Source organism: Coregonus clupeaformis, unplaced genomic scaffold, assembly GCF_020615455.1.
Source record: "Coregonus clupeaformis isolate EN_2021a unplaced genomic scaffold, ASM2061545v1 scaf2002, whole genome shotgun sequence".
In the NCBI taxonomy this organism is placed as follows: Eukaryota; Metazoa; Chordata; class Actinopteri; order Salmoniformes; family Salmonidae; genus Coregonus; species Coregonus clupeaformis.
In genome coordinates, this window is record NW_025535456.1 from 28,280 (window position 1) to 52,341 (window position 24,062).

The 24,062-nt window shown below is 48.6% G+C and overlaps 1 pseudogene; it reads right to left on the reverse strand.

The window, feature by feature from the left end:
* Positions 1-935: 935 nt before the first annotated feature.
* On the reverse strand, positions 936-17,034 carry LOC121561262 (annotated as a pseudogene).
* Positions 17,035-24,062: the final 7,028 nt, after the last annotated feature.

Below are 24,062 nucleotides of genomic sequence, written 5' to 3' on the forward strand. Positions count from 1 at the left end.
TCCTGTTTTATGATGCTTTGGGGTTATTCTGCTTCAAGTGAACAAAACAACCAGTAACAACCTCTTACAAGACTTTATTAATGTGGAAGAATATTCAAACTTTAAAAACATCTTTAACATTTAATAAACCTTCTGAAAGTTTGTACAAGAGGAAGGAGGCATAATGTTGGAGAGAAAAAAAAAAGACATTTAAAAACAGGTAAAATGAGGAAGAGGAAAAGGAATGGTAGAGAAGAGCCTGTACAGGATACCGTCTGTCAGCACGGTCAGCTTGACATCTCACCCAACACCTAGTGCACTACATCGGATAGGGCTGTACAGGATACCGTCTGTCAGCACGCGGTCGGCTTGACATCTCACCCAACACCTAGTGCACTACATCGGATAGGGCTGTACAGGATACCGTCTGTCAGCACGGTCAGCTTGACATCTCACCCAACACCTAGTGCACTACATTGGATAGGGCTGTACAGGATACCGTCTGTCAGCACGGTCAGCTTGACATCTCACCCAACACCTAGTGCACTACATTGGATAGGGCTGTACAGGATACCGTCTGTCAGCACGGTCAGCTTGACATCTCACCCAACACCTAGTGCACTACATCGGATAGGGCGTCAATTCAGACAAACATCCAGGGTGAGACAGACAGACAGACGGGGTGAGAGACAGGCAGACAGACAGACGGGGTGAGAGACAGACAGACAGACAGACGGGGTGAGAGAGACAGGCAGGGTGAGAGACAGGCAGACGGGGTGAGACAGACAGACAGGGTGAGAGACAGACAGACAGGGGTGAGAGACAGACAGACAGGGTAGAGAGACAGACAGACAGACGGGTGAGAGACAGACAGGCAGGTAGGCAGGGTGAGAGACAGGCAGACGGGGTGAGCAGACAGACAGGCGGGGTGAGAGACAGGCAGCGGGGTGGAGACAGACAGACAGGGTGAGAGACAGACAGGCAGACGGGGTGAGAGACAGACAGGCAGGGCGAGACTGATCACCTGTGTGACTACAATAAGACGGCGTTTCAACATTACAGAGACCGTCGGTAGATCCAGCGTCCTGACATCACAACAACCTGAACACCCCATCCAGCATTTTGATTGGCCAGCAGACAGCAGGGAAGTGGATAAACAGCCTGCCTCCACCTGTGTGCTGTGATAGGCTGCGGGCCAGAGAGGAGGGTGGTTGGTTAGCGGGGCGTGGAGGACTTGCAGGCCAGCAGTTTCTCCACCATCAGCCGAGCGTATCGCATCCTGCTGGCCAGCTCCTTACAGCAGCCAAACTCCTCAATCAGAGACATCTTATAGGTCCGGAACTCTCTCTTCTCGTCGATGAAGGACACCGCACCCATCAGAGGACACAGGATCAACTTGGTGTGGTCCTATAGAAGACAGGGGACATAGATAAGACTATACTCACACTGGGTGAAGTGAGAGAGAGAGAGAGAGGAGGGGACCTGGAAGAGTTGATCTGTACCGTTACTAAGTGACGTGAGAGAGAGGGATAGAGACAGAGAGCGAGAGACATTAGAGCGCAGAGACAGAGAGCGAGAGAGAGGTAGAGAGAGCGAGAGAGAGGTAGAGAGAGACAGAGCGAGAGAGAGCGAGAGAGAGGTAGAGAGAGACAGAGAGCGACAGAGACAGAGAGACAGAGAGCGAGAGAGAGCGAGCGAAGCGAGAGAGACAGAGAGCGAGAGAGACAGAGACAGAGAGCGAGAGACAGAGACAGAGAGCGACAGAGACAGAGGCGAGAGACAGAGACAGAGAGCGACAGAGACAGAGAGCGAGAGACAGAGACAGAGAGCGACAGAGACAGAGAGCGACAGAGACAGAGAAGCGACAGAGAGCTTACAGAGACAGAGAGCGACAGAGACAGAGAGCGACAGAGAGCGACAGAGAGACAGAGAGCGACAGAGACCGACAGAGACAGAGAGCGACAGAGACAGAGAGCGACAGAGAGCGACAGAGACAGAGAGCGACAGAGAGCAGGGAGGAGACAGAGACAGAGAGCACAGAGAGCGACAGAGACAGAGACAGAGAGCGACACAGAGACAGAGAGCGACACAGAGACAGAGAGCGGCACAGAGACAGAGAGCGACACACAGAGACAGAGAGCGACACAGAGACAGAGAGCGACACAGAGACAGAGAGCCGACACAGAGACAGAGAGCGACACAGAGACAGAGAGCGACACAGAGACAGAGAGCGACAGAGAGCCACAGAGAGACGACACAGAGACGAGAGAGCACAGAGAGCGACACAGAGACAAGAGAGCCAGAAGAGAGCACACAGAGACAGAGAGCGACACAGAGCCGACACAGAGACAGAGAGCGACACAGAGCGACACAGAGACAGAGAGCCACACAGACTGCACACAGAGACAGAGACAGAGAGAGCCACACAGAGACAGAGACAGAGAGCCGACACAGAGCGAGTACACAGAGACAGAGAAGAGAGCGACAGAGAGCGACACAGAGCGGCAGAGACAGAGACAGGGAGAGGAGAGGGAGAGTGAGAGAGTACCTGGAAGAAAGGATCTGCACGGTGCCGTTGGTGAGGTGGAGGACGATGGCTGACTTGGTTCTGAACCAGTGGCTGAGGAAGGCAGGCGGGCCAGCTGCGTCTCCGTCACGAGGCGTGATGTTGGCGCAAGCCTTCAGAAGGTGCTCCGACATGTAGTTACGGGAAGTACTTCAACAACGTGATCTAGGGAGGGCAGAGGTCAGGGGTCACAGGTCAGCTAGGTTCTAACCCTTTAACAGACATGTAGTTACGGAAGTACTTCAACAACGTGATCTAGGGAGGGCAGAGGTCACAGGTCAGCTAGGTTCTAACCCTTTAACAGACATGTAGTTAAAGAAACACTTCAACAACGTGATCTAGGGAGGGCAGAGGTCAGGGGTTACAGGTCAGCTAGGTTCTAACCCTTTAACAGACATGTAGTTACGGAAGTACTTCAACAACGTGATCTAGGGAGGGCAGAGGTCAGGGGTCAGCTAGGTTCTAACCCCTTTCAACAACGTGATCTAGGGAGGGATGACAAGAGGCCAAGGACATTATCCCAACGCTATCTGGAACGTTAGCCCTGATGCTAGCCACAGCCATAGAGAACCCCCAGCAGCGATTGCTAACCTTCTTGGATAGCGTAGCTGGGTAGGGAGCGGACGCTGCGAGGTAGCTCTCAGCAGCCATCTTGTCGATGTACTGAAGACTGTCTCCGTCGCGTCACATGATCATCCTGGTACAGTCGTTAAACAACACCCCAACGCTGTTGTCACACAGCTGGTAGCCTGTAAGAGAGGTCGGCGCCCCAACACGCCGTTCAGCGTGGATCACAGCGACAGGGTTTACGGCACAGCGACATAGGGGTTTACAGCACAGCGACATAGGGTTTACAGCACAGCGGATATAGGGTCTAGGTTTACAGCACACAGGGCGACATAGGTTTACAGCACACGACAGGGCCTACAGGTACACTGCACACAGGGTTTACAGCACAGCCACACAGGGTTTACAGCACAGTAACTATGGTTCTACAGCACAGTGGCACATAGGGGTTTACAGCAACAGCCCACACAGGGCTTACAGCACAGCGCACATAGGGTTTAGGATAGTGACATAGGGTTTACTGCCACATTGACACGAGTGGCTTTGGCGACACTATAAGGGTTGTACAGGCTTTAACGACAGTAAGGTTTACAGCACCAGTGACATAGGGTTTATCAAGCACACTGACATAGTGGTCTAGATAGTGACATAGGGACAGCTACACTGACATAGGGTTAGATAGTGACATAGGGTTTACAGTACCATTGACATAGGGTTTAAACACAGTGACACAGGGTTTACAGCACAGTGACATAGGGTTTAGATAGTGACATTAGGTTTTGCCTACAGCACATTGACATAGGGGTTTACAGCACATTGACATAGGGTTTACAAGCACATTGACATAGGGTTTAGATAGTGACATAGGAGTTTAGATAGTGACATAGGGTTTAGATAGTGACATAGGGTTTACAGCACATTGACATAGGGTTTTACAGCACAGTGACATAGGGTTTACAGCACATTGACATAGGGTTTAGATAGTGACATAGGGTTTACAGCACATTGACATAGGGTTTAGATAGTGACACAGGGTAAGTAGACGACATAGGGTTTAAGCTTAGTGACACAGGGCGCAGCACAGTTTAACATAGGGTCTATAGCAAAGTCATAGGTGCGTTTGCGACACAGGGCTTTACAAGCACAGCCACATAGGGTTTACACAGCAATGTTTCGACAACAGGGTCTACAAGCAAGTTTCAACAGGGTCTAACAAGAAGTACACAGGGCTCTAGGCAGTACTAGGGTTTACAAGCACGTGACATAGGTCTACAGCACAGCGACACAGGGTTTACAGCGACGAGGACACAGGGGGTTTACAGCACAGCGACATAGGGTTTACAGCACAGCGACATAGGGCTTACGAGCACAGCACATAGGGGTTTACAGCACAGCGACACAGGGTTTACAGCACAGCGACATAGGGTTTGCTACGCGCAGCGACACAGGGTTTACAAACACACAGGGTTTAAGCACAGCGCGACATAGGGTTTAGCAGCACAGCGACATAGGGTTTAGATGGTGACAGAGGGTGTAGAGGGTGACAGAGGGTGTAGAGAGTGACAGAGGGTGTAGAGGGATGACATAGGGTTTATAGCACAGTGACATAGGGGTTTATAGCACAGTGACATAGGGTGTGGCAGCACAGTGACAGAGGGTGTAGATGGTGACAGAGGGTGTAGATGGTGACAGAGGGTGTAGATGGTGACAGAGGGTGTAGATGGTGACAGAGGGTGTAGAGGGTGACAGAGGGGTGTAGAGGGTGACAGAGGGTGTAGATGGTGACAGAGGGTGTAGAGCGTGACAGAGGGTGTAGAGCGTGACAGAGGGTGTAGAGCGTGACAGAGGGTGTAGATGGTGACAGAGGGTGTAGATGGTGACAGAGAGTGACAGAGGGTGTAGAGAGTGACAGAGGGTGTAGAGAGTGACAGAGGGTGTAGAGAGTGACAGAGGGTGTAGAGAGTGACAGAGGTGTAGAGGGTGACAGAGGGTGTAGAGAGTGACAGAGGGTGTAGAGGGTGACAGAGGGTGTAGAGAGTGACAGAGGATTTCATTCTTCTTACCCAGTCCGTATTTGTCGCTGTAGTCGACCCCACTTGCTGATCCAGAAGATGGGGACACAGGCTGGGTCCTCTGCCTCCTCTGGAAACACAGGGTTAGACGTCAGGGGGGAGAGGAACCCTGATACCTTTAGTTAAGGTTTCTGTTTACAGCACGTCATAACTAACAGAGGTCAATATGCTGGGATGTCTGCTACCCCATGGGAATGACTCCCTCTCTCTGAGGGCTTGGTAGTGTGGATGTGTCCTACCCCATGGGAATGACTCCTCTCTCTGAGGGCTTGGTAGTGTGGATGTGTCCTACCCCATGGGAATGACTCCTCTCTCTGAGGGCTTGGTAGTGTGGATGTGTCCTACCCCATGGGAATGACTCCTCTCTCTGAGGGCTTGGTAGTGTGGATGTCTGCTACCCCCATGGGAATGACTCCTCTCTCTGAGGGCTTGGTAGTGTGGATGTCTGCTACCCCCATGGGAATGACTCTCTCTCTGAGGGCTTGGTAGTGTGGATGTCTGCTACCCCATGGGAATGACTCCTCTCTCTGAGGGCTTGGTAGTGTGGATGTCTGCTACCCCATGGGAATGACTCCCTCTCTCTGAGGGCTTGGTAGTGTGGATGTGTCCTACCCCATGGGAATGACTCCTCTCTCTGAGGGCTTGGTAGTGTGGATGTGTCCTACCCCATGGGAATGACTCCCCTCTCTGAGGGCTTGGTAGTGTGGATGTGTCCTACCCCATGGGAATGACTCCTCTCTCTGAGGGCTTGGTAGTGGATGTCTGCTACCCCATGGGAATGACTCCTCTCTCTGAGGGCTTGGTAGTGTGGATGTGTCCTACCCCATGGGAATGACTCCTCTCTCTGAGGGCTTGGTAGTGTGGATGTGTCCTACCCCATGGGAATGACTCTCTCTCTGAGGGCTTGGTAGTGTGGATGTGTCCTACCCCATGGGAAGTGACTCCTCTCTGAGGGCTTGGCAGTGTGGATGTGCTACCCCATGGGAATGACTCTCTCTGAGGGCTTGGTAGTGTGGATGTGTCCTACCCCATGGGAATGACTCCTCTCTCGGAGGGCTTGGTAGTGTGGATGTGTCCTACCCCATGGGAATGACTCCCTCTCTGAGGGCTTGGTAGTGTGGATGTCTGCTACCCCATGGGAATGACTCCCTCTCTCTGAGGGCTTGGTAGTGTGTGTCGACCATGTAAGTGTGTGTGTCGTACCCATTCGTATGAGTCCTCTCTCTGAGGGCAGTGTGGATGTGTGTCGTACCCCATGTAAGTGTGTGTGTGTGTGTGTCAGTACCATTCGTATGAGTCCTCTCTCGGAGGGCTTGGTAGTGTGTGTGTGTCGTACCCATTCGTATGAGTCCTCTCTCGGAGGGCTTGGCAGCGTGCAGGTGTTGGGAGTTGCTGCAGCATGTCACTGCAGGTGGCAATCTGTGGCCTCTGGAATCTCTCGGTGCAGTGGCTCATCTTTCTGTTCCACATTCTCTGTCCCTGCTGAAGAGAGAGACCAACACTAGACCCCACGCTGAGAGAGAGACCAACACTAGACCCCGCTGGAGAGAGAGACCAACACTAGAGCTGGAGAGAGAGAGAGAGACCAACACTATACCCCGCTGGAGAGAGAGAGAGACCAACACTATACCCCGCTGGAGAGAGACGAACACTAGACCCTCTTGGGAGAGACCAACACTAGACCCCCGCTGGAGAGAGAGAGACAAACACTAGACCCCCCGCTGAGAGAGAGAGACAAACACTAGACCCCGCTGAAGAGAGAGAGACCAACACTAGACCCCCGCTGGAGAGAGAGAGAGACCAACACTAGACCCCCGCTGGAGAGAGAGAGATCAACACTAGACCCCCGCTGGAGAGAGAGAGAGAGACCAACACTAGACCCCGCTGGAGAGAGAGAGACCAACACTAGACCCCGCTGGGAGAGAGAGAGAGAGAGACCAACACCAGACCCCGCTGGAGAGAGAGACCAACACTAGACCCCGCTGGCCAGAGAGAGAGAGAGACCAACACTAGACCCCCGCTGGAGAGAGAGAGAGAGACCAACACTGAGGCCCCGCTGAGAGAGAGAGAGAGAGACCAACACTAGACCCCCGCTGGAAGAGAGAGAGAGAGACCAACACTGAGACCCCGCTGGAGAGAGAGACCAACACTAGACCCCGCTGGAGAGAGAGAGAGAGAGAGAGAGACCAACACTAGACCCCCGCTGGAGAGAGGAGAGAGACCAGCACTAGACCTCCGCTGAAGAGAGAGAGAGAGACCAACACTAGACCTCCGCTGAAGAGAGACCAACACTAGACCCCCGCTGGAGAGAGAGAGAGAGACCAACACTAGACCTCCGCTGGAGAGAGAGACCAACACTAGACCCCCGGCTGGAGAGAGAGACCAACACTAGACCCCGCTGGAGAGAGAGAGAGAGAGAGACCAACACCAGACCCCCGCTGGAGAGAGAGAGAGACCAACACTAGACCCCCGCTGGAGAGAGAGAGACCAACACTGGACCCGCGCTGGAGAGAGAGAGACCAACACTAGACCCCGCTAGAGAGAGACCAACACTAGACCCCCGCTGGAGAGAGAGAGAGAGAGACCAACACTAGACCCCGCTGAGAGAGAGAGAGACCAACACTAGACCCCGCTGAGAGAGAGAGAGACCAACACTAGACCCCCGCTGGAGAGAGAGAGAGACCAACACTAGACCCCGCTGGAGAGAGAGAGAGAGACCAACACTAGACCCCGCTTGAGAGAGACCAACACTAGACCCCGCTGAGAGAGACCAACACTAGACCCCGCTGAGAGAGAGACCAACACTAGGACCCCCGCTGGAGAGACCAACACTAGACCCCGCTGGAGAGAGCCAACACTAGACCCCGCTGGAGAGAGACCAACACTAGATCCCGCTGGGGAGAGAGGAGAGAGAGACCAACACTAGCCCCGGCTGGAGAGAGAGAGAGACCAACACTAGACCTCCGCTGGAGAGAGAGACCAACACTAGACCCCGCTGGAGAGAGAGACCAACACTGGACCCCGCTGGGGAGAGAGAGAGAGAGAGAGACCAACACTAGACCCCCGCTGGAGAGAGAGAGACCAACACTAGACCTCCGCTGGAGAGAGAGACCAACACTAGACCCCCGCTGGAGAGAGAGACCAACACTAGACCCCGCTGAGAGAGAGACCAACACTAGACCCCCGCTGGAGAGAGAGACCAACACTCAGACCCCGCTGGAGAGAGAGACCAACACTAGACCCCCGCTGGGAGAGAGAGAGACCAACACTAGACCCCCGCTGGAGAGAGACCAACACTAGACCCCGCTGGAGAGAGAGACCAACACTAGACCCCCGCTGGAGAGAGAGAGGACCAACACTAGACCCCCGCTGAGAGAGAGAGAGACCAACACTAGACCCCGCTGGAGAGAGCAACACTAGACCCCCGCTGGAGAGAGAGAGAGCGAGACCAACATTAGACCCCCGCTGGAGAGAGAGAGAGACCAACATTAGACCCCGCTGGAAAGAAATAGCAACACTAGACCCCCGCTGGAGAGAGAGAGAGAGAGACCAACACTAGACCCTGCTGAGAGAGAGACCAACACTAAACCCCGCTGGAGAGAGAGAGACCAACACTGACCCCCCGCTGGAGAGAGACCAACACTAGACCCCCGCTGGAGAGAGAGAGAGACCAACACTAGACCCCGCTGGAGAGAGAGAGAGACCAACACTAGACCCCGCTGAAGAGAGAGAGAGACCAACACTAGACCCCGCTGGAGAGAGAGAGGCCAACACTAGACCATTACAGTGTATCTCTCCATCTATCTAACCTTGGTTGTTGAGAGAGCGGTGGAGGGCGTCTCTGGCTGGGCTCCAGAGACGAGGGGGCGATGGAGAAGCGTGGGGGCACGTGAGGCAGGTGGTGGGGAGGCGCAGGGGATGTACCCCCCGTGAAGAACTCATCAGTTTGCAGCTGGGAGACGGTGGGGCACGCTGGGCGGGTCGGCATGGAGCATCCGCTGATTAGAGAGGCGCTGCACTGGGTTGATTTGCTACAGACAGACAGAGAGATGGGGAATAAAGGGGGGAGACGTTAGTGACAAAACTGACATAAGATTGGATGACCGTTGAACTATTAAAAGGTACTTTACACCGTCATGAATGTGTTAGTCCACCCAGGGGATAAGCTTTAGTGGTGTAGTAGTAGTAGTATGTGGTGTTAATAGTCCACCCAGGTGAGAGAGCTTAGTGGTGTAGTAGTAGCGTATCAGTAGTATGTGGTGTTAGTCCACCCAGGGGATAGCTGTGGTGTAGTAGTAGTAGTAGTATGTGGTGTTAGTCCACCCAGGGGGATAGCTTAGTGGTGTAGTAGTAGTAGTATGGTGTTAGTCCACCAGGGGATAGCTTAGTGGTGTAGTAGTAGTAGTATGTGGTGTTAGTTCACCCAGGGGGGGGGATAGCTTAGTGGGTGTAGTAGTAGTAGTAGTAGTAGTATGTGGTGTTAGTTCACCCAGGGGGATAGCTTAGTGGTGTAGTAGTAGTAGTAGTATGTGGTGTTAGTCCACCCACGGGGGATAGCTTAGTGGTGTAGTAGTAGTAGTAGTAGTATGTGGTGTTAGTCCACCCAGGGGGATAGCTTAGTGGTGTAGTAGTAGTAGTAGTATGTGGTGTTAGTCCACCCAGGGGATAGCTTAGTGGTGTAGTAGTAGTAGTATGTGGTGTTAGTTCACCCAGGGGATAGCTTAGTGGTGTAGTAGTATGTGGTGTTAGTCACCCAGGGGGATAGTTTAGTGGGTGTAGTAGTAGTAGTAGTATGTGGTGTTAGTCCACCCAGGGGGATAGCTTAGTGGTGTAGTAGTAGTAGTAGTATGTGGTGTTAGTCCACCCAGGGGGATAGCTTAGTGGTGTAGTAGTAGTAGTAGTAGTATGTGGTGTTAGTCCACCCAGGGGGATAGCTTAGTGGTGTAGTAGTAGTAGTAGTAGTATGTGGTGTTAGTCACCCCAGGATAGCTTAGTGGTGTAGTAGTAGTAGTAGTAGTATGTGGTGTTAGTTCACCCAGGGGATAGCTTAGTGGTGTAGTAGTAGTAGTAGTAGTATGTGGTGTTAGTCCACCCAGGGGGATAGCTTAGTGGTGTAGTAGTAGTAGTATGTGGTGTTAAGTCCACCCAGGGGGATAGCTTAGTGGTGTAGTAGTAGTAGTAGTAGTATGTGGTGTTAGTTCACCCAGGGGATAGCTTAGTGGTGTAGTAGTAGTAGTAGTATGTGGTGTTAGTTCACCCAGGGGGATAGCTTAGTGGTGTAGTAGTAGTAGTATGTGGTGTTAGTCCACCCAGGGGGATAGCTTAGTGGTGGTAGTAGTAGTAGTATGTGGTGTTAGTCCACCCAGGGGGATAGCTTAGTGGTGTAGTAGTATGTGGTAGTTATTCACCCAGGGGATAGCTTAGTGGTGTAGTAGTAGTAGTAGTATGTGGTGTTAGTCCACCCAGGGGGATAGCTTAGTGGTGTAGCAGTAGTAGTAGTATGTGGTGTTAGTCCACAGGGGATAGCTTAGTGGTGTAGTAGTATGTGGTGTTAGTCCACCCAGGGGGATAGCTTAGTGGTGTAGTAGTAGTAGTAGTATGTGGTGTTAGTCCACCCAGGGGATAGCTTAGTGGTGTAGTAGTAGTAGTAGTATGTGGTGTTAGTCTACCAGGGGGATAGCTCAGTGGTGTAGTAGTAGTAGTATGTGGTGTTAGTCCACCCAGGGGATAGCTTAGTGGTGTAGTAGTAGTAGTATGTGGTGTTAGTCCACCCAGGGGGATAGCTCAGTGGTGTAGTAGTAGTAGTATGTGGTGTTAGTCCACCCAGGGGGATAGCTTAGTGGTGTAGTAGTAGTAGTAGTAGTATGTGGTGTTAGTCCACCCAGGGGGATAGCTTAGTGGTGTAGTAGTAGTAGTATGTGGTGTTAGTCCACCCAGGGATAGCTTAGTGTAGTAGTAGTAGTATGTGGTGTTAGTCCACCCAGGGGGATAGCTTAGTGGTGTAGTCAGTAGTAGTAGTATGTGGTGTTAGTCCACCCAGGGGATAGCTTAGTGGGTGTAGTAGTAGTAGTAGTATGTGGTGTTAGTCCACCCAGGGGGATAGCTTAGTGGTGTAGTAGTAGTAGTAGTAGTATGTGGTGTTAGTCCACCCAGGGGATAGCTTAGTGGTGTAGTAGTAGTAGTATGGTGTTAGTTCACCCAGGGGATAGCTTAGTGGTGTAGTAGTATGTGGTGTTGGTCACCCAGGGGGATAGTTTAGTGGTGTAGTAGTAGTATGTGGTGTTAGTCCACCCAGGGGGATAGCTTAGTGGTGTAGTAGTAGTAGTAGTATGTGGTGTTAGTCCACCCAGGGGATAGCTTAGTGGTGTAGTAGTAGTAGTAGTAGTATGTGGTGTTAGTCCACCCAGGGGATAGCTTAGTGGTGTAGTAGTAGTAGTAGTAGTATGTGGTGTTAGTTCACCCAGGGGGATAGCTTAGTGGTGTAGTAGTAGTAGTAGTAGTATGTGGTGTTAGATCCACCCAGGGGGATAGCTTAGTGGTGTAGTAGTAGTAGTAGTAGTATGTGGTGTTAGTTCACCCAGGGGATAGCTTAGTGGTGTAGTAGTAGTAGTAGTAGTATGTGGTGTTAGTCCACCCAGGGGGATAGCTTAGTGGTGTAGTAGTAGTAGTATGTGGTGTTAGTCCACCCAGGGGGATAGCTTAGTGGTGTAGTAGTAGTAGTAGTGGTATGTAGTGTTAGTCACCCAGGAGGATAGCTTAGTGGTGTAGTAGTAGTAGTAGTATGTGGTGTTAGTCCACCCAGGGGATAGCTTAGTGGTGTAGTAGTAGTAGTATGTGGTGTTAGTCCACCCAGGGGATAGCTTAGTGGTGTAGTAGTAGTAGTATGTGGTGTTAGTCCACCCAGGGGGATAGCTTAGTGGTGTAGTAGTGATGTGGTGTTAGTCCACCCAGAAGTAGTTTAGTGGTGTAGTAGTAGTAGTAGTATGTGGTGTTAGTCACCCAGGGGGGATAGCTTAGTGGTGTAGTAGTAGTAGTAGTATGTGGTGTTAGTTCACCCAGGGGATAGCTTAGTGGTGTAGTAGTATGTGGTGTTAGTCCACCCAGGGGGATAGCTTAGTGGTGTAGTAGTAGTAGTAGTATGTGGTGTTAGTTCACCCAGGGGGATAGCTTAGTGGTGTAGTAGTAGTAGTAGTATGTGGTGTTAGTCCACCCAGGGGATAGCTTAGTGGGTGTAGTAGTAGTAGTATGTGGTGTTAGTCCACCCAGGGGATAGCTTAGTGGTGTAGTAGTAGTAGTATGTGGTGTTAGTCCACCCAGGGGGATAGCTTAGTGGTGTAGTAGTAGTAGTATGTGGTGTTAGTCCCACCCAGGGGGATAGCTTAGTGGTGTAGTAGTAGTAGTAGTAGTATGTGGTGTTAGTTCACCCAGGGGGATAGCTTAGTGGTGTAGTAGTAGTAGTATGTGGTGTTAGTTCACCCAGGGGGATAGCTTTAGTGGTGTAGTAGTAGTAGTATGTGGTGTTAGTCCACCCAGGGGGATAGCTTAGTGGTGTAGTAGTAGTAGTAGTAGTATGTGGTGTTAGTCCACCCAGGGGGATAGCTTAGTGGTGTAGTAGTAGTAGTAGTAGTATGTGGTGTTAGTCCACCCAGGGGGATAGCTTAGTGGTGTAGTAGTAGTAGTATGTGGTGTTAGTCCACCCAGGGGATAGCTTAGTGGTGTAGTAGTAGTAGTAGTAGTATGTGGTGTTAGTCCACCCAGGGGGATAGCTTAGTGGTGTAGTAGTAGTAGTAGTATGTGGTGTTAGTCCACCCAGGGGGATAGCTTAGTGGTGTAGTAGTAGTAGTATGTGGTGTTAGTCCACCCAGGGGGATAGCTTAGTGGTGTAGTAGTAGTAGTATGTGGTGTTAGTCCACCCAGGGGGATAGCTTAGTGGTGTAGTAGTATGTGGTGTTAGTCCACCCAAGGGGGATAGTTTAGTGGTGTAGTAGTAGTAGTAGTATGTGGTGTTAGTCCACCCAGGGGGATAGCTTAGTGGTGTAGTAGTAGTAGTAGTATGTGGTGTTAGTCCACCCAGGGGATAGCTTAGTGGTGTAGTAGTATGTGGTGTTAGTCCACCCAGGGGGATAGCTTAGTGGTGTGTGTAGTAGTAGTAGTATGTGGTGTTAGACCACCCAGGGGGATAGCTTAGTGGTGTAGTAGTAGTAGTAGTATGTGGTGTTAGTCCACCCAGGGGGATAGCTTAGTGGTGTAGTAGTAGTAGTATGTGGTGTTAGTTCACCCAGGGGGATAGCTTAGTGGTGTAGTAGTAGTAGTATGTGGTGTTAGTTCACCCAGGGGGATAGCTTAGTGGTGTAGTAGTAGTAGTATGTGGTGTTAGTCCACCCAGGGGGATAGCTTAGTGGTGTAGTAGTAGTAGTAGTAGTATGTGGTGTTAGTTCACCCAGGGGGATAGCTTAGTGGTGTAGTAGTAGTAGTATGTGGTGTTAGTCCACCCAGGGGTAGCTTAGTGGGTGTAGTAGTAGTAGTATGTGGTGTTAGTCACCCAGGGGATAGCTTAGTGGTGTAGTAGTAGTAGTAGTAGTATGTGGTGTTAGTCACCCAGGGGATAGCTTAGTGGTGTAGTAGTAGTAGTAGTAGTATGTGGTGTTAGTCCACCCAGGGGGATAGCTTAGTGGTGTAGTAGTAGTAGTATGTGGTGTTAGTCCACCCAGGGGGATAGCTTAGTGGTGTAGTAGTAGTAGTAGTAGTATGTGGTGTTAGTCCACCCAGGGGGATAGCTTAGTGGTGTAGTAGTAGTAGTAGTATGTGGTGTTAGTCCAACCAGGGGGATAGCTTAGTGGTGTAGTAGTAGTAGTAGTATGTGGTGTTAGTCCACCCAGGGGGATAGCTTAGTGGTGTAGTAGTAGTAGTAGTAGTATGTGGTGTTAGTCCACCCAGGGGGATAGCTTAGTGGTGTAGTAGTAGTAGTAGTATGTGGTGTTAGTCCACCCAGGGGGATAGCTTAGTGGTGTAGTAGTAGTAGTATGTGGTGTTAGTCCACCCAGGGGGATAGCTTAGTGGTGTAGTAGTAGTAGTATGTGGTGTTAGTCCACCCAGGGGGATAGCTTAGTAGTGTATGTGGTGTAGTAGTAGTAGTGTATGTGGTGTTAGCTCACCCAGGGGATTGTGTAGTTGTTCTTTTTGATACGGTTGTAGGTCTCCTTCAGACAAGACGTCTCAAATGGAGGTTTACCAACCAGCAGAGTGTACCTGAGAGAGAGAGAGAGATCCAGACTTAAAATCCAGACCACTACTGGGGATCCAGATAAAGTATTGAAAGTGTGTTGAGGTGATGAGTATGTGTCATCTCTGGTGCAGGGCTGAAAATGGCAGGTGGTTCCACCAGCCAGTGGCAAGTAGATGAAAACCCACCAGCCAGTCGGATGTTTAACCAGCCCACTGTGTGTCATTACATACATAAAAAATACCATGTTTTGGAACGTTTCTAAAAACAACAAGTGTATCAGTAAGAAGTAACGTGATATCGCTCAATTGAATTTCTTGTGACCAGAAATACTTTGAAAACAGATGCTGCAGCATTTTTCTATGCCCAACTCGCATGTGTGCTCATACATGTCTTTTTATGCACTAACGTAATGATGGCACTGCAGAGCACTGCAAATTGACCACCCGCCAACTCGGCTGGTGAAACATACATCTTTACCCGCCAATACCTAAAATCTACCCGCGGTTTGGCAGGTGTTCATTTCATGCCCCTGTCTGTCTGTCTGTCTGTCTGTCTGTCTGTCTGTCTGTCTGTCTGTCTGTCTGTCTGTCTGTCTGTCTGTCTGTCTGTCTGTCTGCCTGTCTGTCTGTCTGCCTGTCTGCCTGTCTGTGCATCGTCTGCGGTTCCACTTACAGGATACACCCCAGAGACCAGACGTCGACCTCGAAGCTGTGTCCTTTCTTACAGAGAACCTCCGGGGCGATGTAGTTAGGCGTTCCACACAGAGTCTTCTTACGCTCGCCGTCAAACTCTATCTTAGTGGCCAGGCCAAAGTCACCTGGGGAGATGCGAGACAGGTGTTTAGACAAGGTGCTGTACAGAGGCGCGTGTGTGTGTGTGTGTGTGTGTGTGTGTAGATGTAATGAATTCAGCCCTGGTGTGTTTATGGAGTGTGTATTGCCAAACTCTTCGTGTTGTGAGACCATAGTCACCGTGGAGAAGTGAAGAACCGGACCGCCAAGTGTGTGGTGTACATGGTCGGCAGGTAGCTTAGTGGGTAAGAGCGTTGTGCCAGTAACCGAAAGGTCGCTGGTTCTAATCCCCGAGCCGACTAGGTGAAAAATCTGTCGATGTGCCCTTAAGCAAGGCACTTAAACCTAATTGCTCATGTAAGTCGCTCTGGATAAGAGCGTCTGCTAAATAATGTAATTTATTTTTTTATTTTTTACATTCTGGAGTGTGTCGCACACAGAGTGCGTGTGAACCTACCTATCTTGACATCCATGTCGTCACTGAGGAAGATGTTTCCTAGTTTCAGGTCTCTGTGTATCACTCTGTTGTTGTGGAGGTACTGGCAGCCTTTAACCAGCTGCATCATGTAGTAGCGGGCCTCTGGCTCGGTCACCGCCTTGCGACGCTTATGCAGCTCCAACAGAGACTGGGGACAGAACACACACAGGCAGGAGAGGGGGGGTTAACGACTATTTTATATAGCTAGGTTAACTTGTATTCTTAGGGTTTACTTCTGAATGTCTGATTGGGGGGGACATGTACTTAGCCTAAAGTTGTCATGCCAAGAAACCAGCTTTCAGTACAGTTTGCACAAAATCCTCAAAAGGGCTAACTACTACTTTTAAGTGCAAAGTTGTAAATAAATGTCATTCAAAAGCACAAAGTTATAAAGCTAGTTATTTATGCAATGCTAGTCAGTCACCTTGTGGGCAAGCTGTGGTTAACAACAAAGTATTGTCAAATCAAGCAACTAGCCATGTTGACCGGTGGACTTCCTTCCTAGATTAGGAAATTGTTAGCTAGCTACAGTAACTAGCAAAATACGTTGTTAGCAAAGACAACTTACCTAAGTAAATCAGTCAACAAATCCACTCACCCTTCGCCTGCAGATTTCCAAAACCACATAAACGAAGTCGTCGTCCTCGAAAAAGCCGTGAAATCCCACGACGTGCGGGTTGTCGAGACTCTTGTGAATGGCGATTTCGGAAGTCATCTTCTCCCTCTGGTGAGGCTTGAGAATCATGGATTTGGGGACGACTTTACCGGCGAAAACCTCTTTGGTGTCCATGTCTGTGATTTCGTAGCATTTGGCGAACCCTCCCTTACCGAGAAATCTTCCCCGAGTGTACCTTTTCATTGTCCGGGGATCCACAAGGATATCTGGGATCTCTTTGAGAGGTGCCGATTTGGGGTCAACATGCGTCGACGGATTCGCCGCCTTGGCTACCGGTGCACTCATATTGATGTAAACGTGCTCTTCAGTTTACGAAGGCAGAAAATAAGAAACAAGTTTGACAATCTAAAAACGACAATTTAAAAAAATAAAAATGCAAAAAGTTTGGCTACCTACCTCACTACCATCCACCTTCGAGCAAACCACTGAATTCAAATCAAAACCCAACCATTCAGGTGCCCCAAAGTTAACAAACTGTTTTGCTTAAAATAAGCCGTGAACGTGTAGCGTACACGAGTTCCCAAGAACCGATAGATTTGACTAAATATAATTTAATAGTAGTGGCAAAAAAATAATAATGATAAATGTGTTTCCCCGCTGTTATTTGCTCTTCGTTTAACAACAGCGTCGACTAGCTAGCTGCAAGTTTAAATGCTGCTCTGTTCGTTAGAACCGCCTGTGATTGGTCCTCCCGATTTGAATTCCAGCAAAGCAGCATGGGAAGGTTGAACCAAAATGGGCCAATTACCGACCGGGAAGTTCAAATCCGCAGCGCCGATTGGTCAAAACCCTGTAGCTAACGCTACGTTCCTTAAACACGGACCAATCACCGACAACCAGACGATAACCAAATGAACTGTGGGAAGTGTAGTAGCTTTAGTATTTTCACGACTGCACCTTGGAAAGAATGTTATGTCGTGTGACTAGAAAAACACTAGCCAGAAGGAAAATAAACGTTATTATTACAAATGTCGTAGTAAATATATTATGTTATAGCTTGGTCTGACTAAAATCTTGTGCATAACCCATCTTGTGTTGGGCCTTTGGATTTAATACAATGCACAAAGACTTCTATCTTGTCGGCCTTATCAGCAGGTGGCTATGGACAACACCCACGCCATAGGTCTCTCAGTTCTCCCAACTCACACGAGTTATTGCTCTGAGGACATACACACACACACCCCCCCACACACACACACATACACACACACACACACACACATCATCATTGTTAAACATACACACATACACACACACACACATACACACACATACACACACACACACACACACACACACACACACACACACACACATACACACACGCACATCATCATTGTTAAGCACACACACACAAAAACCCCCTTCTCTTAGGCTGAACATCTGAAGACAGAGAACCCGACTCAGAGCCAATGCAATGGAAGTGACCTCGACCAACTCATCAGGACCAATCAGAAGATCAGAACTACTAGAATCAACCTACTTTATTTTATTGTATAAAATGTCAGCACACAATGTTTAGGGGCTCGCGCTCTCAGATATCTCCCTACGAGATTGACGAACGGGTCCGTGCACGCTATTTACAGATATCTTTACCTCTGAATAAACTGCCTTATATTATACAATTATCCACCGTGTCCGAAAGTCTCTACTTGGTCTCCGTTCTCCAGTAAACTTGTTTTATCAACAAAACTTGGTAGCAGAGGGTGGTTTTCTAACTCTGAATTCGGTCCATAAAAGTTGATAGAGACAGGAGACAAGTAAGAGACGGATCTGAAAGGACGGGTGACCTGTCACCGCAGGAGCAGCCGGGAATCCAGCTCGCCTCAGGAAACTGATCTAGACGGCCGTCAATACAAAGGTAAGCAGAACCTGTTAAAACAAAATCTGCATATTGTATTGTAGGATAAACCCAAATTATGATCAGTAGTACTGGGCGTGAGTATGGATTACTGATAAATTTATAACATATCTATTATGACTCAAAAGGCACATATGTAAAGATATCTGAATTCTTTAGGTTTTTACTGTTGAAATGTGACTCTCTAGGGGAGGAGTCTAGTTACAGAGGTTGTGGTTCACGAGAGACGGACCCTTTTATTTTTTGCTGTTGATATCTGAAATCTTAGGTTTTTACTGTTGAAATGTGACTCTAAGAGAAGAAGTCTAGTTACAGTGGTTTTATTTCCTGTTGAATTGCGGCTTTCTAGTGAGAAGCCTATTACAGTTTTTGGTTCATGGCGATGGACCCTTTTATTTGATCCACAAGAGAAGGATCTGGTGACTTGATAAAAAGATTCAGATAGTCGGGTTGAGTTAATTCCGTGAGAATCCAAGTCCAGAAAAGGTTCTCCCGACTAGACGCCAGTTGAATGGTTTAAACGACTGGGAGTCTCCTTGAGGAGAATAAAAAAATAATAATAAAAAATACGAGTTCAGATAGTCGGGCAATTGGTTGACGTGGCACTCAACTATATGTACTGTGAGGAACTTAAACTGAATTCGTGTGTTGATGCTGATATGTAATGAAAATGTAATTGTTGAAATGATAACCTGAATGTTGTGTAAGATTGGCCGTTTCATGAGACTAACTAGTGGATAACTTTTAAGAGGACCACTGAGTCCTATTTTGCCTGTTATGTAGCCGCTGCGCTAAAAGCTGACTTGAACTTTTTCCCTCTTGTGGTGTTGGTATTTTCATAATTCCTAAAATTAGATTGATAATTATTTTGGGAGCGCTCGAGTTTGCTAATATATTGTTCCAAAAGGGCGATTCTGATACCTTTTGGGAAAATATATAATAACTCGAATACCTGAAAAACAATAATAACTTTTTGCAAAATAATTCCCAAAATTAAATTGGTAATTATTTTAGGAGCGCTCGAGTTTGCTAATATATTGTTCCAAAAGGGCGATTCTGATACCTTTTGGGAAAATATATAATAACTCGAATACCTGAAAAAACAATAATAACTTTTGCAAAATAATTCCCAAAATTAAATTGGTAATTATTTTAGGAGCGCTCGAGTTTGCTAATATATTCTTCCAAAAGGGCGATTCTGATACCTTTTGGGAAAATATATAATAACTCGAATACCTGAAAAACAATAATAACTTTTGCAAAATAATTCCCAAAATTAAATTGGTAATTATTTTAGGAGCGCTCGGGTTTGTTAATATATTGTTCCAAAAGGGCGGTTCTGATACCTTTTGGGAAAATATATAATAATTCGAATAATTGAAAAACAATAATACCTTTTGCAAAATAATTCCTAATAATAAAGCATTGAACATTTTTTGTGTACGAGGGTGGGACATCAGAGATAAATCTCAGTCAGCGCCAAGAATACATTGCTGGATTCGGCCAGTGACGGGCTAAGAGCACCAAGATAGTCTAATAAACTGTATAACCATGGCAACCACTACCGTCCCAAAACTCAAATTTAATGAATATCTAGATCAAAAAATACAGGATAGAGCGGGAGGGAAAGAACAGTATAAGACAGTGAAGAAAGTGTGGGAGGGAGTGAAACTCAAATGGACACAGGCAGGTTACTTTAGCGGGGGGGTGCCCCGTCTAAAGGGCAACTCACCTCTATGGAGAAAGAGCTAGGGGAGGCAGTGAGGGAAGGAACAGAAAGTGAAGTGGAAAGGAATAAGTCTCACTTATTCAAGAAGGAAGGGACTAAACACAGAGAGAGAGCAGAGGCTGAGCTAAGGATAGGTACGTGGGCAATTGAGGAAACACGACGAGCACACCCATACAAGAAACCAGACATGATGGGTGTGGTGATTAGAACCCACAACTGAGACAACACCAATAGTGGGGGACACAGTCCATGAGTGACATACCAGCGCCCTCAGCACCACTGTATCCGACCCTGCCACAGGAAGCGAAGAGCACACCACCCGCACACACCCACTCCTCCAACTAACCCTTATAACCCATTCCTAAGTCCTGCAGTGGTACAAGCGCCTGTGTTCGTGGTGCAAGGAGGACACCTAGAGGGGAACATGGCACTAAGACCATACCATTGCTCTTCCAATGGGGCCCTTCCAATTTGAAGCATCAATTCCTATATTGTCCCAACTGTCCAATCAACCTATTAGGAAGGGACCTATTGTGCAAACTGAAATGTTCAATCTACCTTACCGAAAAGGTGTGGAGGTTTCCATTGATCCCATTACCTCCACACCAGTTCATCCAGTTAGGTGCTGATGCTACCCATCATCCCAACCCCAGTGCTCTCCCTGACCCAAGAAATATACTGGTTGAAGTGCATCGAATCCGGCCAAGGAACCCCTGAGGTTCAATTCAAGTTCAACCAGCTGAGACAACTCATTTACACATTTCACCCATACAAGACTCCTCAAGCTGAAATCCACTGTACACTTAATGTGACTGATAATGATGTCAACCCATATACCGATGACTGGGATGAAAACATGATGCACCTGACACCAACAATCAGATGTTGTACCATAGTGTGTGGACAGGAAGGGAGTGGCTGCTCCGGTTATCCTACCTTCCCATTTAAAATCCTGGTACCTACTGGGCGAAGAATCTGCTCCCCCATGTTACACTGGCAGTTGGAAACGGTTTTGAAGCAAGGAGCCTTGGGCCTATGATCAGAAGAGCATCCAAACTCCAGTGGGAACCCACCCAAACTCCAGGAATAACCAAAGCCACCACTGAGAACATGTGGAGGTTTATGACAGTTGACACAGAGGAACATTGCCTTCCTGAACGTTTGACTCTCCCAAGACACCATGGTAAACCTTACACAGACCACCCCTCATCACAAGCACTGCTTTCCACCATTGATGAAGGCATATGGACACACACCCCATTTGATGTTGGACAACTACAGGTGGCACCAGTCACCATCACCTTACTCAACCCTGATCAAATTCCTATCTACCGAACACAGTACCGTCTGAAACCTGAACAGACCATGGGGATCAAACCAACCATAGATGGGTTGTTGGGAGCTCGTGTCATATATCGCACTGTGTCTCCATGGAACACACCAATCTTACCAGTCTTGAAAACAGGAGGTGAAACATACCGGATGGTACAAGACTTCCGAGCAGTGAACGACGTCACTGCACCCATTGACCTACCTGTCCCTGACCCTCACATTACACTGAGTAATCTCTCACCAAAACACCAATACTTCACCGTTGTGGATCTGGCTAATGCCTTCTTCAGCATTCCACTGGATGAGGCTTCACAGCCTCTCTTTGCCTTCACATATGAACATCAACAGTATACGTATTCGGTTCTTCCACAGGGTTACAGGTGTTCTCCCGAATCTTCAATCATATCCTAAAGACACACCTGGCTGAATTGAAAATCCCTGAAGGAGTGATACTCATCCAATATGTAGATGACCTTTTGCTGGGGGCTCCCACATCTGATCTCTGTCTACAAATGACAAAAACCCTACTTGACTTCTTGGCTGTCAAAGGCTACAAGGTCAAAATGAGCAAAGTCCAGTCCTGTCGCAGAACTGTCCTTTTCCTTGGCAGAGAAATCTCAGGAGAAGGTGCTGGTCTCTCGAAATCCCACCGAGATTCCATACTCCATCATCCACGTCCCATCACAGTGTCAGGCATGTTGTCCTTCCTGGGGTTGACAGGGTACAGCCGTACCCACATCCCTGACTACACATCCAGGACTGAACCACTGAGAGAAATAGTGAGAGAAGCAGGACCAAGAAACTTACACTCCTCACTTACCTGGACACCTGAAGCATCAACAGCTTTGCTCTCCTAAAAACCGATCTCTCGGTGGCAGCAGCTCTGACAGCACCCGACTACAAAAACAAATTTCATCTTGATGTTTCTGAAAAGGAGGGGTTCACTTCTTCCATCCTTTTTCAGAAACAAGAGGGGGAGAGAAGAGTACTGATGTATCATTCCTCTAAGTTGGACCATATTGAAGCAGGTCAGACAACATGTTCCAGGTAACGTGGCTGCAGTGGCAAAGCTATTGAAAAAACCGCCCACCTGGTAATGTGCCACAAATTGGAAATCCATACGCACCATGGGGTTGCAGCATATCTGATGAGCAAGGAATTCACGTTCAGCGCTGAAAGAAAGAACAAAATCCAGAATAAATGCACCCAATCACACATTACTTTTGTCAACACCGACAAAAACATGGCAGACGCACTCAATGCAGAAGAAGGGTTGGCACACTCCTGCGAAGAGAGGGCGGCACAGGAACTGAAACTGCGACCAGACTTGGGAAACGAACCCCTTACCAATCCTGATCTATGGTTGTACACCGATGGATGCTGCTATAGAGGAGAAGAAGGGAACATAGCAGCATATGCAGTGGTACAGCAGCTTCCAGACGGGTCACACGTGACCCTGGAATCAGACATCATCCCACAACCTGCCTCAGCCCAACTAGCTGAGATCATTGGTTTGACTCAAGCCCTGGAAAAGGCTGAAGGAAAGACTGTGAACATCTACACTGACTCAGCATATGCTCATGGAGCAGTCCATACAGATGGACCACAATGGGTCAGACGTAACTTCACCACAACAGGAAACCTTCCGATCAAACACAAGGCACAAATGGAGAGACTGATAAAAGCAGTCTCACTACCTGAGCAGGTGGCCATCATGAAGTGCAAAGGACATCAGCAACTCAAGAACAAAGTCAGCGAGGGAAATGACGCAGCTGACAAAGCAGCCAAGAAAGCTGGGGCTACACTCCAAGACAGATGGTGCTGCAGACTCAACCAGCTAGAACAGAACTCACAGACCAACACATAAAGGAACTACAATTCACAGCGGGCCCGTATGAGCACTCGGTATGGGGACAGATGGGAGCCACCAAAGGACCTGATGAACTTTGGAGATGCCATGACGGCAGGTTGGTGGCCCCAGCTAATCTCTGTCCCGAGCTGATACGTGAGGCTCATGGGCCCACCCATGAAGGGAAACTCAAAACTTTACAGAAGGTTTCCCATATTTGGTGGCACCCACACATTAAGGACATGACAGACTTGTTTTGTGATGAGTGCAGCATTTGTGGCAGCCACAACCCAAAGAAACCTTTCCAAACACCCATGGGTTCATACCCAGTACCTAATGCATGTTTTCAGGACATTAGCATAGATTACACTGACATGGGGGCTGATAATGTAACTAATGGGAAAAGGTACTTATTGGTAATGGTAGATCGATTCTCCAAATGGGTTGAGGCAATACCAACAGCACGTGAGGATGCCAGGTCAGTTATTAAGTGGCTGCAGACTGAACTCATACCAAGGTATGGGGTTCCAAGACAAATTCGATCCGACAACGGGTCCCATTTCAGTAACCAACACCTGAGACAGGTGGAGGAGAGGTTCGGCATTGTGCACAAGTTTGGGTCTGTGTACCGGCCGCAATCTCAGGGCCTCGTGGAACGCGCCAATCAAACTTTGAAGGCTAAGATAGCCAAGGTATGTGCAGGTTCAAAGTTGACGTGGGTTGAAGCTCTGCCCCTGGCGTTGATGGCCATGAGAGCCTCTCCAGGAGCAGGCACCCATCTCTCTCCACATGAGATTATGACTGGTAGAGTCATGCCTGGTCCACCAAGGGAGGGAGGTCATATGCCCGCCCTTGATGTACAACAAATTGTAATGTCTGAATATGTGAGAAAACTAACGGAACTCTCTGCAGCTCTCTCCAAACAGATTCACAAGG